We start from the raw sequence: 17,258 nt of genomic DNA, 5'->3' as shown, positions 1-17,258 counted from the left end.
GCAGGAAGACTGGCTTTCCACAACCACCAGTGAACTATTTTAACCTGATATCTACCTCCTATACTAACTGAGTCAAAAATTACACCCATGAAGCAAGGTGAGCTGTTGCAACGTCCATGTCCAGCCCCATTGCAGGACCATTGCTGCTGGAGGTCAGCTGAGGTATGGATGTGCACCAAGGCTGCATGCCCATGGGAAGGGGATCCCAAAGCCCAACAGGCGCAGGACTGTTTTCTGGGTCCCTGGAAAGCCTGGGAAGAGCCTCATCTCCAGATTTCTCCATTTGGTTGTGTCACTTGGTAGTTTCCAGGCTGAGGAAACCATGGCTCAAGTCATCACAGGTCTATTCAGCATAGCTAATATTTAAACCTCCAAGTCAATTAAACTTGAGTTCTCGTAAAGAGCTATGGGCTTGCTTAAGTGATGTGCTGAAGTGGGGTCTTTCATCCCCAAATTACCCACAAAATAGATCTACTGATGGTAAGTCAGCCTTTTCTTGTGCCAAATACAATAAAAAGCATACAGGAATAATACCATGAGCACAGCTTCCAGGTCATAACAATTATATGCCTTATTGTATCAGCTTGTTTATTTTGTTTCACATAAAAAAGCACCTAAGTACACATCCCAAGTTCTAGGTGCTTTAACAGATTAAAAAGCAAACTGTATGGTCTCCTCAACCACACAGCAGAAATCCATCAAAAGTGACTGGAATGTATCACTCTTTGAATTTCATGGGGATGCCTCTAATTTGAAAAAAGAAGAAATACTGGTAAGATCTGGGAAAAATGGAGTTTAATGACTGATGAATAAAACTTCTAGTTATCCCTTCATTTTGAATTTGAAAGGATAGTTAGGCTGTAATCATGAGTTATTACACTAAATACTTGGAAACATTTAAAAACTTGAGACTGTAAGAGCTTATTATAATTTTTTTTCTATTAAAGCTGGTTCTGCAGAGAAAATGGAACTTCAGTTAAACTTGATTTTTTTTTTTCTAAAGATACTTAAAAACACTGTAATACTTCAAAACTGAAAATAGCCCTAGTATGTTTTCTTTTATCACCAGGAAACTATTGATAATATAGCTTAACAAGTTATTTCAGCATTAAGATATAAAAAAAATATTTTTGTGTCCAGTTTAAATATTTTTGCTTTCTTTTTTTTTTTTTTCCTTCAGATGTAATTTATTTTCTGTGTAAAAATAGAACAAATAATACATTTCTTCATTCAGCAGATCTAGTTGTCAGTAAAGATAATTTTCTGATTTTTGTAGACTTCATCTTTTGGTTTTCTTGCTGAAGCTTCATACAAATACTGACAAAACTGAGATTGTGTGTTTTAAATTTTATTAATATTTTTTCATTTGTTTCACCAGCTCCCAGTATGTTTAGCCATTATGCTGAATACAGATTCCCTACAATGAAGCCAATATTTAGTTGTAGGGAAGGGCCCAGTGATCAATCAGAGTTTAGCACAGGGCTAGATAATGGAATAAGAAAATTTGACATCAGTCTTCATGGGAAAGCTTTATGGTAAAGGAAAACTACTTAAAAAGTTAAATGCTTATCTGTGCATACAGATGTGTGCAATTGCTATAACCAAATGCACCTAAAATATGCGTTTATCTCTATTTTTAATAAGTTATGTCAGCAGGAGGAAGAGAAGAGGTAGATACCGTCTGTCAGATATTAGCGAAATAGGGAAAGTGGGGGGAGACAGATTTTATAAAAGAGGCAAACAGAAGGGAGGCCGAGGGATTGCTGCTTTTCCCAACGCAGGAGAAGAAAGACAGCCCTCCACAATGGAAACGACTGCACTCATTTGCACTGGCGGTGGTGCCTGAGAAGATGAAACCTTTAATAAATGGCTCTGTCTCTGCTTCCTCCTCGCTTCTGCCTCCCAATTTGCTGTTCAGACACCCGCTGCTCGTGGGCTCAGTTTTTCCCCTTCTCTGCAATCTTTTCTGTCCCGTGGCCTTCAAGAGTGCCTCATTTTATGCTCTGTTTGAGCATTTCTTTCAGCCCAGTCTTCTTCACTGACTTCATTCCACTTCTCCCTCCACCTATATCACTTAAAGCTTGTTAAATCTGGTATTAAGTCTTACAACGTACTGCCTACGGAAAGGAGGATCTCTCATTGCGTTTTAACTCTCTTGGCAATTGAGTTTCGGTCTTTCTCGATTCTGTGAGCCCACAGTTGAGCCCATTTGGGCTTTAATAAGCCAAGAGATATATCTATTGCCCTGCCTTGTCTCTGTTTCTCTGCCATTTCTCAGTACCAGGGCACTGTCTGTATTTTCCTGAGATCCCAGCAGCCTCCTGTGACCAGGCAGCTGCCAGCAGACTTGTCAGCTCTTAGATGCTACGTGCGAAACTCAATATTTTTTTGCACCTCTAACATACCTGCTGTGCTTTTTTTCTCCCCTCATGGGTACAAATCACACCACTCTTGTTTAATTCAACTGACATTTTAACCAATATTACATTTTTTTCCTGCCTTTTTTTTCCACTTTTACTTTGAGGGACAGTGGATGACTTTTAGCATTTGTCATGCTGAGATAGAGATGTCAGCCAAAATCTAACGCATATCTCCACGTTTGGCAGATGCAGAGTGTAGACTGATTTGCTGGATGGGACCTTATTCCAAGCACCTGCAAGTGTCATGGAAGTTGAAGAAAACAACTTAGGAACAGGTTTAGAGAGAGGAAGCTTGGAGATTGTTGTACTTAATTTACCCCGGCACCTTTTGCCCACAGCAAGCTTAAAGCAATGACATCTAATAATAACCTGAAAACTTGGACCTGTCAAGAAATTGCAATGGCCCAGTTATACTGCATTTTGGCACTCACCGCTTACAGAACATGGTACAAGTGCAACAGTAATAACTCCTCAGAACTACTCTATGATTTTGTACTTTTAACGGAATTGGATCATTCCTGTTTTAAATAATATTAATAAAAAAAGCCCCACTGTGAATTGGATTGGGAAACTTGGCTGATTTTTTAAAAGCCTTTCATTTTTGCTGGGTTCCTGAATTCCGTTTACCTTGCATCTCCTGACACATTCCACCAGCATAAGAAAATGACTGTGAGCAGGTTGGGGTTGGGGGCAGAGGAGGAGCCTTTTGCTGGCAACAACAAAAGCCTAAGACTGAAGACAGCTGAAGTTACTTCTCTTCATTATTAAAACGTAAGTCCTTTGGTGGACTGTAACTCCCAGATAAAACAGAATTTATAAACAGAAGAACATCCTGAGAAATGCAGATCTTCCATGGCTCATTATAAACCATTGGGACTGTCAAGACTAAGCAAGTTATCATCTTGTTTGTTGTGGTGCCCAAAAGGCACAAGGGATACAAGAAAGAGAAAGAGGACAAGTCTTAAATGGAATTTTGAAGTCACCTCTGTAGGAAGCCTCTTTGGTGCGAGAAATTATCATGTGTGGTGAAACTCAAGACAGGTATGCTTTCCAAAAACTACAGGACATCTCTGGTCCACCAAGGAGTGCCATATAAAGTTGACTTCCATAGGATTGTTTTAGTAACAGCAGGAGAATTTGGAGTACAGAGACGAACATCCTCAATACTTTGTTCACAGGGAATATTGGTATCATAACAGCCTCTCTGAAAAATAACTTCATTTGCTATAAATATTGTGATAAATGTACATTTTATAAATAAATATTGAATAAATAATATTTATCTTGAATAAATAATATTTATCTTTAACTGAGGTCTGAAGTGAGAACCATATTTCAGAAACTGTCTGAGAGCAACACCATTCTGCTCATTTTGTGAGATTCATTGTTTGGTTCTCTTCTACCTTAATACCATGTTACAGTGATGGCTGTGTTACTTCTAAAGACATACTCTAAACTTACAGGCATCATATTACTTAAGCTATGAGTCTCTTCAGAACAAGAATATTTCTTGATTTCATCTGTACTCAGTGCATATTTGAGGACAGTTCCTCAGTTTCTGGATCTTTCGTTGAGTGGAAATGTTTTGCCAAGTCCTGAGAATTAAGTTATCTTTCTACGGACTGTCATATGTCCTTCTGGCATGGACACCTTCTTCATAAGCAAAGCAGTTATGACCATGGATGTTACCATCAAAGTCATGCACTTGCTGCAGCTCAGGTTTTCCAGTTGGAGCACAACAGCGAGGTTCTCTCATCAGATGCACGAGGGAGGGAACTCATAAAAGGATAGCACTTGCTTTGTTTAAGGAAAAGACACCTTACAAAAATTTTATTAATAAAGTCTCACCAAAGTACGCATACAGGAACACATGGGGGTGAACTGACTCGTGACTCTTCATATTTCGCATGCAAGTTGTAAGCACTTATATGTGTTTATTTTACACCTACATATCTACAGTACATATTGAAAGTTTTATAAATACCTGTGTCTGTCAGAGTAAGAAGTGAAAACCAAAAATCAAAAAAAAAGGTACTCCTCACAGTCTTTTCAGGCTTTTTTTTTTTAATTTTTTGGTTTTTTTTTTTCCCCTGAAGTCTAAATGTGCTTAGTTTGATTTAGGTAGACCCAGTTTAAATAGTCACCGAGAGTTTATGACCAAATTATATTTTAGAAATTTTAGAAGAATCTAAAGCCAGAGTGCTGATTAAAAAGGTAGTGTCTATTTCCTCACCCAGTACAGCATAGACAATTTGCTCACTACAGAAATTGCCCCTGGCTAAAGTGACACATCTGAGTAAAACGCTGAATGCAAAGGACATGTGAAACCGGACTGAGACTTTTCAGATCCTATCTCTTTTCAGCCTTCAACTGAAATCAGCTGTTTCATAATCTCAGTGTAAATTTTCCAGTATCAGTGTGAACATCGGAGTATATATCATGATAAAATATTTGAATAAAATTATATTTTTGACAGGATGTCTAAGATTTCTTTCTATGTGACTAAATGTATTTTACGCAATTTTAAAATAGCAAATTTATTCACTGAAACGATTTATTTGCTAGCATACAGAGCAATGTCAAGATGAAGTGATAAGCTGGACAGTCTGCCATCGGTCAGCTTGGTTGTGATTTTTATTTTTCACATCTAAGTCTTAATGACACAAGAGGTTCCCCTGGATCCAGGAAATCTACATGAGATACAAAAGCATCACTGTCAAATGAAAAAAAAAAAAAACCAACAAAAAACCCCAATGTAACTTTAGTTTTTTGGGAGCTGCTAATCTTTGAGCTGTGGGAACACTCGCCGTCCTTTATCAGGTGCAATTAATGTTACCAGTCTGAGCCTCTGTTATTCATTCATCCTGTGCATTGTATGAATTTCTAGTTCCGTTTTCTTGAAAAGTTGACTCACAGAGGTCGAAAATGTACAAAGAATGGATGCACATGGCTGGGCAAAGCATATTGTGTGTTTTGTAATAGGAATGACTAAACCAAACAGGACTGCTCGGGCTGGAAGGAAGGTTACTGAGGGAGCTTCAACAGAGATCTACAGACTCATGGACTGTACTGGGCAAGTGCGTAGAGAGCGGTTACCAGTGTTTCACATCATACCAGAATAAAATGACACCACATGAATATATCAGGTACCTAGTTCAAAACAAATGAAGATTTTTTTTCAAATGTGCACATATGCTCTGGAGCTACTAGTTTGATTCAGAAGAGACTGAATAAATTATTTGGCAGAAGTTTTATCATTTTTACCTAACAACCCAGAGTTTAGCTTTCAGAATGACTGGTGTTATCATTCCTGTTTTTGTCCTGCCTCCTGTTCAGTTTTCAAAGCAGTAGGAAACTGTGTTTATGTTTAAGAAGATGACCCTGAATTTAGAATCATAGAATCATAGAATTATTTTGGTTGGAAGAGACCTTTAAGATCATCAAGTCCAACTGTTAACCTAGAACTGCCAAGTTACCACGAAACCATGTCCCTCAGTACTACATCTTTTAAATATCTCCGGGGATGGTGATTCAACCACTTCCCTGGGCAGCCTGTTCCAATGTTTTATAACCCATTCAGTGAAGAAATTTTTCTTAATATCCAATCTAAACCTCCCCTGGGGCAACTTGAGGCTGTTTCCTCTTGTCCTATTGTTTGTTACTTGGGAGAAGAGACCACTGCCCTCATCCCCCCTCGCTACAACGTCCTTTCAGGTAGTTGTAGAGAGTGATAAGGTCTCCCCTCAGTCTCCTTTTCTCCAGGCTAAACCACCCAGTTCCCTCAGCTGCTTTTCATAAGACTTGTGCTATAGAAGCCTCACTTAAACTCATTTAAAGTCACTTAAATCAGGTATATCTCCACTGACTACCATGGCCCAGATCACAATATCTGCTACAATTCTTGGTGTTGTTTTGGTTAGAAAGGATGTAGGTGTGTGGAAAAAAAGGCCAAGATGTTTTTTTCAGCCAGCACTGGAATAGACAAGACCAGAAAGGGGAGCATATTGTAACGGTGTAGTATTGTATAGCAGCATGGCAAGACAGCTCTTGGCTGAGTCTGCTGGCCTGGAACCTGGGCACCACTCTGAGATGGGACCTCAAAAAGTGACAGCTATCTAATGGCCCTTGCCAAAAAAACAGGCCCACCAAAGTTAGGCAGAAGTACACTGTGCATAAGTGGGACAGAAATACTCCTACCCCTGGGGCCAGTGAGAGATGGTGCAGGAGGATGGTCACCCCACAGCTTTATCCAGTCTTCTGCAAATACTGGCTGTGGCATAGTCCTATCACAAGGATATCACAGAACTCAAGACACTTGCTGAAAGCTTTTCTCAGGTGCCTATTCACAAAAAATCATACAAAATGCATGGTTATCTGATCCTGGGACTTCTTAGTACCTCACAGCAGAAAAAATTCCTCAAACCAGTTAATACTTTTTCCACTTATTACCTCCCTCTTCTCCTCTAGACACAATATAGCTTCAACTGTACTGTATGGACCTGCACCCAGATAACAAACTCATGCAGAAGATACAGCTGGATCACTCCCTCCAGGAGTCTGGTTTGGCCCTGTGTAAAAGTATGAATCACTTGTAACCTTCAGATCTGCATTTCCATTTTAACATTAGCAGATGTGTGAAGCTGAAGTTTAATTTTTGATCCAGAATTCCTTTATTTCTTAAAGACAAACCATCCTGCCAGCTGGACAGCAGGCTTCTGCCTCCTTGGAAGGACAGAGCCATGGGGAAGGTCCACCGAAAGCAGCTGGGTGTTGCTAAGCCCCGTACTGTCTCGGAGAGGACAGGGATGGTCAGGGTGGGCAGGGAGAGGGCAGTTCCCCACAGCAGCGCCAAACCTCCCTATTGCAAGGGAGAGATCTGAGCAGCAGCGTGCTCTGTCTTAGACAAAGGGTGCCAAGAAACATGTTACACTGAGGCTGGCTATATTTCAGCTTGGTAGCTTTACCTTCAGGAACCAGGGTGGTAGAAATACCTGAAAGTTTAATTGGTTGCCTTTCTCCCCGAGGTCCTTGCCGTGTTAACGGAAGAAGATGGGTTCAGCTCGAGTTCATTAGCTTGGGATAAACAGTTGACAAAATCCTAGCAAAGACAAGACAGTTTGTTATTCTCAAATGAGTTCGCGATTGAGCTGAAAGGCAAGGCTTTCCCAATGCTCCTGCGAGGAAAATATTATTACACTTGCCTTGAAGAGTAGGGAATGGAAATGAAACTATTTCACCATCAAACACACCTGAAGTACTATTTTTTCCCATTATCTTGGACTGTACATCTATTTCTCCAGTGCAAAGTGAGATTAAAAAGCTGCCAAATCAGAATGTAGGGCCACCATCTCTGGTGGTATAAACTGATATATCTACACTGAAGTAAACGTCAAAATGGAGCCTGTAGTGTTTTGCACTCATTTTGTATAGGTTGAATGACAGTACAAGGTGCGAGGCAACAGAGGACCACTCCTCAGACTCCTAAAGGAGACAGAAATGCTAACTGGGACTTGGATACACTGTAAGAGTAAAACAGAGCCTGGGGAATTTCCCAGATCACAGATATATAAATGTCAGAGGATCTGTTGGGAGGTTACAGTCATTCGTATTCAAGCTCTGTTTGGTTGCTCTGGAGAGAGGCTATGATACATTTCTCTGAGTGTACTTATCTTATACCCCCTTCAGAGAACGAAACTATATCCCAAATTGTATAAACACTTCCAGCTAAACAGAGTTACACATACGGGTACATTCTCTGTATATGCAAATTTCAGCAATCTAAAGGAGAGCTCCTGTCCAAAGCATCAAGAAGAGGCAGCCGCTGTACACACAGCGAGGCTTTACTTTCCCAAGGTAGCTTTCCATATGAATACCTTGCATTGTCCTAGGAAGACATTCTTCTACTGAGAATATATTTTGTGTGAGCTCTTCCACACAGGATTTTGTATAATCAGGCTATGTTCCCTAAATACTTATTACCTTTGTAGAGTATAAACAAAATAAAAGAGAACGCAGTTCCAGATCCCTTCAAGGCTCTTGTATCTCCCATGAGCTGTGACATCTGAGTGTATTCAGTGTCAATTATGAAATTTAGGTGGAAAGCACTATGGTCAGCAAGGCCAAAGAGGATTCAATTATTGGTACAGCTGCATTAAAGGCCCACCAATAAATTACTTAAGTGGACTCTAACAATTATGAAAACTAATGAGAATAATCTTAAATGGATAGGAACAATCTTATATCATTTTAACATTTTAATCATAAAAATAATATAAAAAAAGCTTTTCACCAGGGAAAAAAATCTGGGTCCTCAGCTAACTTCAACTTTGTTGAATTTAATGACATAGCTGAAAAGCTGGCAAAGTCGAAGTAAAGTTAAACAGATCCATTGTTTGCCATGTCTTTTGCCTTAAAGCCACAGTACTTTGGAAGACAGAGTAGAAAAGCACATTACTGCAATGGCAAGAATGATTATTAGCAGACAAGAACTCACCTTGACACTGACAACCAGTCTTGGGTCTACTGGACAGTAAAAGATCAGCCTTTCCTTTTTCCAATTTCCATTGAAATTCTCCATGCACGCTGAACTCCCTGGCAGCACCAAACAAACAAGCAGCATTTCTAAAAAAAAAAAAATAATAAAAGGATAGACTTTTCTTTAAAAAAAAAAATGGGATGCAATAAGTAGGAATTAATTTGCCCCTGGAAATACACAGCTTTGTGGTATGGTACTCTACTGCCTTAGAAATAGTCCTTAGCTTTGAAAAATGGAGCTAGGTTCTAGTTGTAGAGACATCTTTCCAAGCTTTCTGAGGAGCTTGGACTCAATTTACAGGTGAAATAAGGCACATAAACCTGCACTTGAGACAGAAAGCGTGGGCTCAGCACACACATTTACTGTGTGGTCAGTATCTCTGAAATTCAGACTTTCAGTGGAGCTTTTATGTGCAGGATTATGTATCCTATTTTGGCAATCAAGTTCAGACATTTGGACCAAAGTATAATCAGAATTTAGCTCCAGGACTCAGGCTTGTTTTTAATTAGAAAAAAAAGGGGGGTGTTCCAATACACAGAGCCACAGTCAAGTTAATGGCAAAACTCCCACTGAAGTAACTGGAAGCAGGATCAAGGCTGTAGTTTAGATAAGCAACAAAATGTAAAAACCTTCTAATTTGTGCCAGTGAGAGTACAGCACTCAAATGGAGCATTTCCAAAGTTGTATTTGTGAACTGTTATTTTCTTCTCTCGGTACATGTGAATATGAACTTCAAGCTGGCAGTAATGAAGAATAAGTCTACACATAACTATTTTATCTTCATTTGGTTCCTTCCATGTTTAAGCAATCAACCTGGGGAAACAGTGCTGAAAGGCATCTTTCCCAGCTTTATAAGAGGTGAAGAGAGATCATTGCTGTCTGTGAAAACATAGAGGAGCTGGTCCTGTCTTCTCTCCGTGGAAGTATCTATGCAAAAGTTGGCTGGAATCTGGTCTCTGAAAATGGTGAGTGAGAAGCAATGTGAATTTCTTTGTCGCCTCTTTTTTCTGGCTGACAATCATACACTATTATGTAATAAAATGCCATACACCAAGCATCTGTGTGATTGGTAGCAACATTTTGCAGTTTACTCCTGAAGAGGAAGTGAGGAGGTTCAATCTACCTCTTCTTTCATTCCTCATCAGCAGCTGGATTGGTGCTGCCCATGCAACGTGTGCCAAGAGATCACCGGTGGAGGATAGCCCTGCCCTACCACACATCACACTAAAGATGTCTTCCCAGTCGGAAGGATAAAGGCTGAATGAGGACAATCAGGTCCTGAGTGAGTAACTCGGGCCAAGAGGACAGCTGGCCCCAAGGAGAAGGGACTACCAGGCTTAGAAGGTGTGGTATAGACTTACTAGCTTATTAACATAATTTCCCTTCCACATCAGAGTTTGCACAAACACTTTGACTTTGCTGGGTTTTTTAACCTGTTGAAGAATCAATATTCTTAGCTTGCCTGGGCTTATGCAGTTATATGTGCACAGGTAATTTCACCTGGACCCTGTCCAAAAGTATGGGAACCCATTCCTTGTCTGTTATGCAGAATCATAACTTAAAAATATTTACATTTCCTTTCTTTTTGCTGGAAAATTAGACCTGTATTCCCTTACGATTTCTAACCATATATTGATGAAGGCATAAATGTTCATCCGTAAAGTAATTCACTCGTTAACTGAAATGTTTTTATTGCTTCTGATGCCAATATCAGAATCTCACACATATGTAGCAGATTCCTGCCCTCTCTCTAATAAGTGAGCTGAACCTAAGTCACATCTGGAAATTCTCTACTGGGTTTACAAACCAGAGACAAATTCACTACCTCTGCCCTTTCTAAAATGGTGATGTACAGATCTTGGGGCAGATCCAAAACACAGGTAAATCAGTGGAAAAATGGCTATTGACTTTCAGTGTAATTTTAGATCAGGCCCATGGCAAATATGCGAGAGTGTGTCCAGTGATCTCCCTCATAACATTAATGAAGAAAGACAACATGAATATAGCTTATTATATAACAGATTGTTAAAGCCTAAACTGCAGCACACATTGCTTTGCTTAAAACTTGCTCAATTTTACTTCATTCTTAGGTCCCGTGAAGGGAAGATTAGGATAGTTTTTCAACACCAGTGTATTTAAGCGCATGTGCACTCCTGAACTGTGGTGTGCTGAAGCAAGGTTCAGTACAAGCATATTTCTCATCCATTGCTGCTTTTGCCGGTCTTAAATCTTTTAAAACTCATGCTTCGGGGTTTCAGCCTGTCTTGAACAATCAGAAATCAAGCTGGCCCTTAGTCGAAGGCAGCAAACACAACCGCTTCACACCTTCTTATTTATTCTCTCCGCTGGCCACTGTCATAGACACAGCAGTGGACTAGACACACCTTAGGCAGGACATTTCCTACGGTCTCTTCTTAATAATCCATTTTTTATTCTATTACAATGTAAACTATATTTGCTTATTGCTGATATTTTCAAGGCAGCAGCTGCTACTACTACTGAAATCAACTGTCTCATTTCCAAGGGCATTCTAGGGCTGGGAAAAAAAAAAAAAAAAAAAGCAAAGGGAAGGCAAGCATTTGACTCTCCTCCTGGCTATGTGGAAAGGAGAACCGGGTGATGCTTTGCACCATCTCAAAAAACAAGCAGGAAAGGACTTCTGCCTGAAGTGCATGTTGCCAGCACCAGTTGGCCCCCTTAGGCAGAATTAGATAAGATGCAGCTGTAGCTGTCCCAGCTGCATAGTTCCCTTTTGGCATTAAATGCATGGGCAGCCGGTACAGTGAACTTACCAGGCTGGAAGGTGGATACAACAAAGATAAAACATAAGGAGGAAAGGATAAATAAAAGCACTGTTCAGCGGCCCAGAATTGCATTCACACTATACACTCCATAACAGGGGACTTCTTAAGGGGATCAGAGTTGTCTGTCACATTATTACTGAGTTCTTGAGGAGCTTCTCTCTGTCTTCTCTTTCAACCCTGTCTAGCTTTATGAGTAGTCTTTTATTTTTTCTCTACTAAAAAAAAAAGTTTACATGCTGCAGAAAAGAAAGTGTGGGCCTTTGTTATTAATGTTGTAGAAATACAAATATGTCCACCTAAGAAAGGAGTCTTCATTAACTCCCACAGCCCAGAAAATTAAGGCACGGCTCATCAGGATCCGCACTTGCTGTTGGCTAAATTGCAAGGGACTAGTTGAGTTGCTGGGGTTCATAATGCTGATAGAGCGGTTTCCACGTGAATGAAGGATAAACAGCGATTAATTTCAGCCAATAAATAATGGTTTGAGGCCCACATTGAAAGAGGAACAATTACTTTTCCATTTTTCCTGCCAAATGAGCTGATAAGAGAAAACAGGGGAGTTGGCCACGTAAATCAGTCTTAATTTTATCTTCCCCATTAAAAAGCAGCCATTAAGACCATCTTCGGCTCATTTCATCCTCTTCTTGTTTCACTTTTTCAATTTGCACAAAAGGGGGGAGTTTGCTCGTCATAAAATTTCACTTTGGCCAACCTATCATTTGCATCTGAGCCAATAAATAGCAATTAGCATAAACATTTAAATCAGGAACTGGAACAAATTCTTGTTCCCCCAGCAAGCTGTTAAATTACTGTATTTCACTATATATAAGAAGCGTTAGAAACAAGATCTGCTGGGCACAATTATCCCTTTCAAACAAGACATGCTTGAAATAAAAAAAAAAAAAGAGATCGCTCGCTGGGCCACCTTCTTGTTCATAGCCAATGAGCTTAATCAATGCAGAGAGAAGCTGTACCATTAATGATGTTCAACAAAGCCCTGTTCCGAGCTTTCCATCTAAAGGGATTTATTTGATCTTTATCCAAAATATATTCCCCAGGAATTAATTTAATTTGCACTGATGTTAAATCATCAAACTTAATTTTTTCCCGTACATTTTTCTCACTTTGCTAAAATGTGCATATCTTTACATACTGGTGAGTCTGAGCTTTGCAAGCGTTGCTTTCTTGCAGCATGTTAATTATATCAACACACATTCAGCGAGCATGACTCTGACTTGCTTACCATGTGGTAAATCAGCAATAACTCTGTAAATGCCAAAATAACTCCAGTGGTTGTAAACCACTCGAAATAAGGTAAGAAGGAGGCACAAGCAGACTCCTTTTCTTTTACATACATTCCTTTTGACTTGCAAGAATATTTTAACCCTTATGCAACATTTTTCATCCTCACAGACTGCAAGAGAAAGTAAGTGGAGTTATTTCCACTTTGCAGTTGGGGAACCTAAAGCACAGTCATTAAATGATGTGCCCAAAGTCATACAGGAGCTCTGAAATGCAGCCACAGTTGGTACTTGGGCCTCAAATATACACTTAGCTCTAGGTTTAACTCTTTCTAATGTATGCGCAGATACAAATCAGTTTTCCCTTAAGGTTATCTAGGCTCCTTCTGAACATGACCAATACACATTACTTTCTAAAGGAGAGGTGTTCTGCAGATAGATAACAAAGCAGTAAACTTTTTGTACGTGGAACTGTACGGGTAAGGTAGCACCTCACAGTAGTTCAGTGTAATTCTCTAAAATACACTAGTTTTAGTGAACGTAAGCTACTGATGAAGGTGGCTTTAATTGTGGGTTAGGTTTGTTTTTTTTTATGTTGGAGTGGGTGGGAGCCAGTACAGTGAAAAGAAGGGGAAAATCAATACAAAAGGAGCAGCAAACCAGAACTTTTGCTCAGGTGTTCAAGAATACTGAAGTGCTGGCTGGTGACAAACACTGAATCTCCACCAGAATGTTGCTACAGTCACTGTCTGTCCTTTACCATTTACCCAAAGCTCTTCACTCATAAGGAGACGCTGAATCTAAATGCCTGTGGGAGACCTCTCCTTCCAATGTAGCATGAGGTAATTTTTCCAGTTGTTAATTTTTCTGAAAACAACAACAAAAATAATAATTTTAAAAAGTTATTGTACTTTGGATAATTTATGGGTCACTGTAGAGAGACAGGAAAAATCTTTCAAGACTTCGCTTGTGCCTTATCCCATCAAATGCCAATCCTTGTTCTTGGGCCTAGTCTACATCCAAACTCACATTCAGAGAACAGACAGGATTCCAACTTTTACGTCCAGTGAAATTTTGATTGAAAGTCTTTCGGAGGACAACCTTGTTTTGGATTGATTGCCTTGTTTATAGTAAAATAGGTTGAATTCTTACTGGGTACATATTTCTTGCAGCCTGTGTGTTAGTACTAACAAGTAAAATGTTTTCTGTTTCAACAACATATTCAGCCCAAGGATCTGAGAAGTGAGCAAGTATTATTATCCGCTCTGGATGAACATAAAAACCAAGGGTTGATTTAGAGACAGAAGTGCATTATTTAAACTGACAGTGTTAATTAAACCAGTTTAGTAAAACTAACACAAAAATATCTTCAGAATCTTATTATGGTTTGGAAGAGGTTACATTGTCGTAAAAGTCACTTGAAAAATAATATACTAACATCCACATGTGGCATTATACCAGGTTGATTAAATTATTTTTAAAGTAGAGATGACACCATTTCTGGGTGTAAACAGAGTTTGTAAATCATGATAGGTTCAGTGATTTGATGTAAGGCTGTGGAGTAGCAGATTCATATCTAAGACCTGCATCCCCAAGGTTTTTTAATACGATAATTTTCTACCTTATGGAGCAGCTTATGAATAGATACATGGTATTACCCTGGAACTTTTCTCTTTTCATTTCCACAAAACAATCATTGTGACCATCTCTTAGTAATGTATCTATCTTTAATGTAGCGGGATAATAAACGTCAATGAAAAGAAATATTAAAGTTTTCCTAACATATTAATAATAAACATTAGGTTTATTTTAGATGAAGTTTATCAAAGAATCTGAGTTTTAAGTATAAAATTCAGAGGTCCAGTTCTGTAAAATGAATGGCTAATATTTGTCTAAGTGAGTAGATAGCAACTCTGGATTTTCTTTGAACTATCCTCCAGACCACCTTCGAAGAACGCAGTTTTCAGAAATGATTCAGTTTGGCCACTTGAAAATGTTATTTTGTTGCCTATACATATTTAGGCATTTCAGTTTATCATCCTTGCAGGTGGAAAGGACCCCTTCTGTGCCAAGGAAAAGTCTTGATGATGATAATAGTTAAAGTTAAGACAACCCTCAGTGTATATAGCCCTATAAATTTTATAATTGTGCTGAATAATTAACAGCTCTTTGTTTGGCAGCTTATTGAAGGATTTCTGGAAGTTTTCTTTTTCTGGTGAAGTTGGATAAAATCAAGTGTGAACATAATACAAAAGTGGAAGTCTTATGTACACTTGATTGAAGAGAAGCAAATGAAAAAGAAGAGAAGATAATCGGGGGACGTTTGTACTTGGAAGCTGTGTACCCCAAAGAGAAAATAAATAAAAGGAATAAAATAGGGAAGAAATAATCTACCAATATGTCCAGTATTTTAAACTGAGTCAGTTCTGTAATACTGTAATAATTGTGATACTGTGATTTTACATGCCAGCAAACTCAGAAGCACAGATGTCAGAAACAGGAGCAGTACTGGGACTTAAGAGACAACGTGAGACGTCTGAGAAGTGTTGTTCAGAATTTTGCTTTATGTTTAACAGGATTTAGGAGTGTGAAACTAAGAACGCAAGTCATATATTCTAACAACATTTAGTAAAAATTGCAATGGATATTTTTGAGAGTAAATAAATAACCATCACCATGAATCAGTTCAAACGGAAGAAATGTCATCCAGTTTTATGAAACTGTTTAAATTCTTTGGAAGCTTTCATGAAATACAGACTGGGAAGGCGTCTATCAAAGTCACAGATTCACTACCAGCTTCACGGTGTCTGAATTATGATTAAACCATTATTCATGAAATTGACATTTTATTTCAGATCTATAAATTGTTTTTATTATGTTAATTGATTTATAATTCCATAATGCAGAGACTAGTAATTTGATGAAACAGCTTAAGCTTTAGTTTGTGCTGAACAGTCACAGTTTTCTTGCAAAAAATTTTAAAAGGTAAATAAATCTTTTCCACAAAATATGGATTGACTGTGAGAGATTAAACCATTGTTTCCCTGTATATTTAATAATCTTTCACGTGCAAATTAAATGTAAAGTACACACAAAATGCTACAATATTGGAAAAGTAATATCTTGGTGAATCCAAGAAGCTGGCCTTTCTTTTAGTTGAATTAAACTTGTAGTGCAAAGAAACCACATATTTTTGTAAGAAAGCAGGAAAAAACTAAAGTTAAAATTATTTACTCATTTCTCCGAGTCTGAGATATTATTTAGGACAGGGGAAGAATTTGGACAATCAAATATAAAGTTGACATGATGAGTTTTCTAACTGTTCTCAAAATCTATCCTAGTGCATGACAAACTCAATATTTCATCAACAGAGCATAAATAATAACTATCACAACTTAGGGAGTATTCAGCTATGATAACCAGATATGAAAACTTTGGTGATGAATTGGATGCTTGAAAACATAAAGTTTATAAACGAAACTGTTACTCCAATGTAGAAAATTACCAAAATAAAGAAAATCCCCTTAAGTCCTGTTGTTTTTCTGCACTGGAGGATGCTTGGAACAGTTGAAATGGACACGGACACCATAGGCACTGCCGTATCCTGCCAGGCTGTGGGTGCGCGGTGATAGCCAGATGTATGTCTTTCCTTCTGCAGATGCTCCTGTCATTCTGGGTCACAAGGAAGCAGACTGTACTGGAATGGTAGACAAAATAGGTTTAAAGGAGCATATCACAGGGTAATTTAGCTTTTTAAATTTAGGAACTAAAGTAGGCTGTTGCCCACTGTGATATCTGTGTCTGAACAACAGCTTTTTGATGAAAACTAAATATTTATGCAGAAGAACAGAATGGCTAACAGAGTCTTGTCCTAGCATGGCAGTTGGACATAGTTGTTCTTTTTTCTGATAGAGAATTACTTTAATTCTTTTTTGGGGGTCTTTAATCCCTTTTAATAAAAATACTTCTAAACTAAATGTCTGTTTCAGAAGAAAAGGACAATATCTGTTCTCTCAAAGATGAAACCAAAATGTTACAGTTTTTTTCTTTTATTTTTGCTTTGCTTTTTGTATATTTTTCCAGCTGTAACAGTTTAATGAATTTGACATGAATTTTAAAGAATTTGACTGACCAGCTTTTGAAAATGTTTAGGGGATTGGAGATTGAACTTAATGGCTTTACGCAGTTAGAAAGAAAACCCTATTTGTGTGTGTGTGCGTGTGTCTGCACAGAATATGAAGTGGCATCGAGGAAATAC

This window comes from Charadrius vociferus, unplaced genomic scaffold, assembly GCF_000708025.1.
Source record: "Charadrius vociferus isolate BGI_N301 unplaced genomic scaffold, ASM70802v2 scaffold261, whole genome shotgun sequence".
Classification (NCBI taxonomy): Eukaryota; Metazoa; Chordata; class Aves; order Charadriiformes; family Charadriidae; genus Charadrius; species Charadrius vociferus.
Note: the sequence above shows the minus strand (reverse complement) of the source record.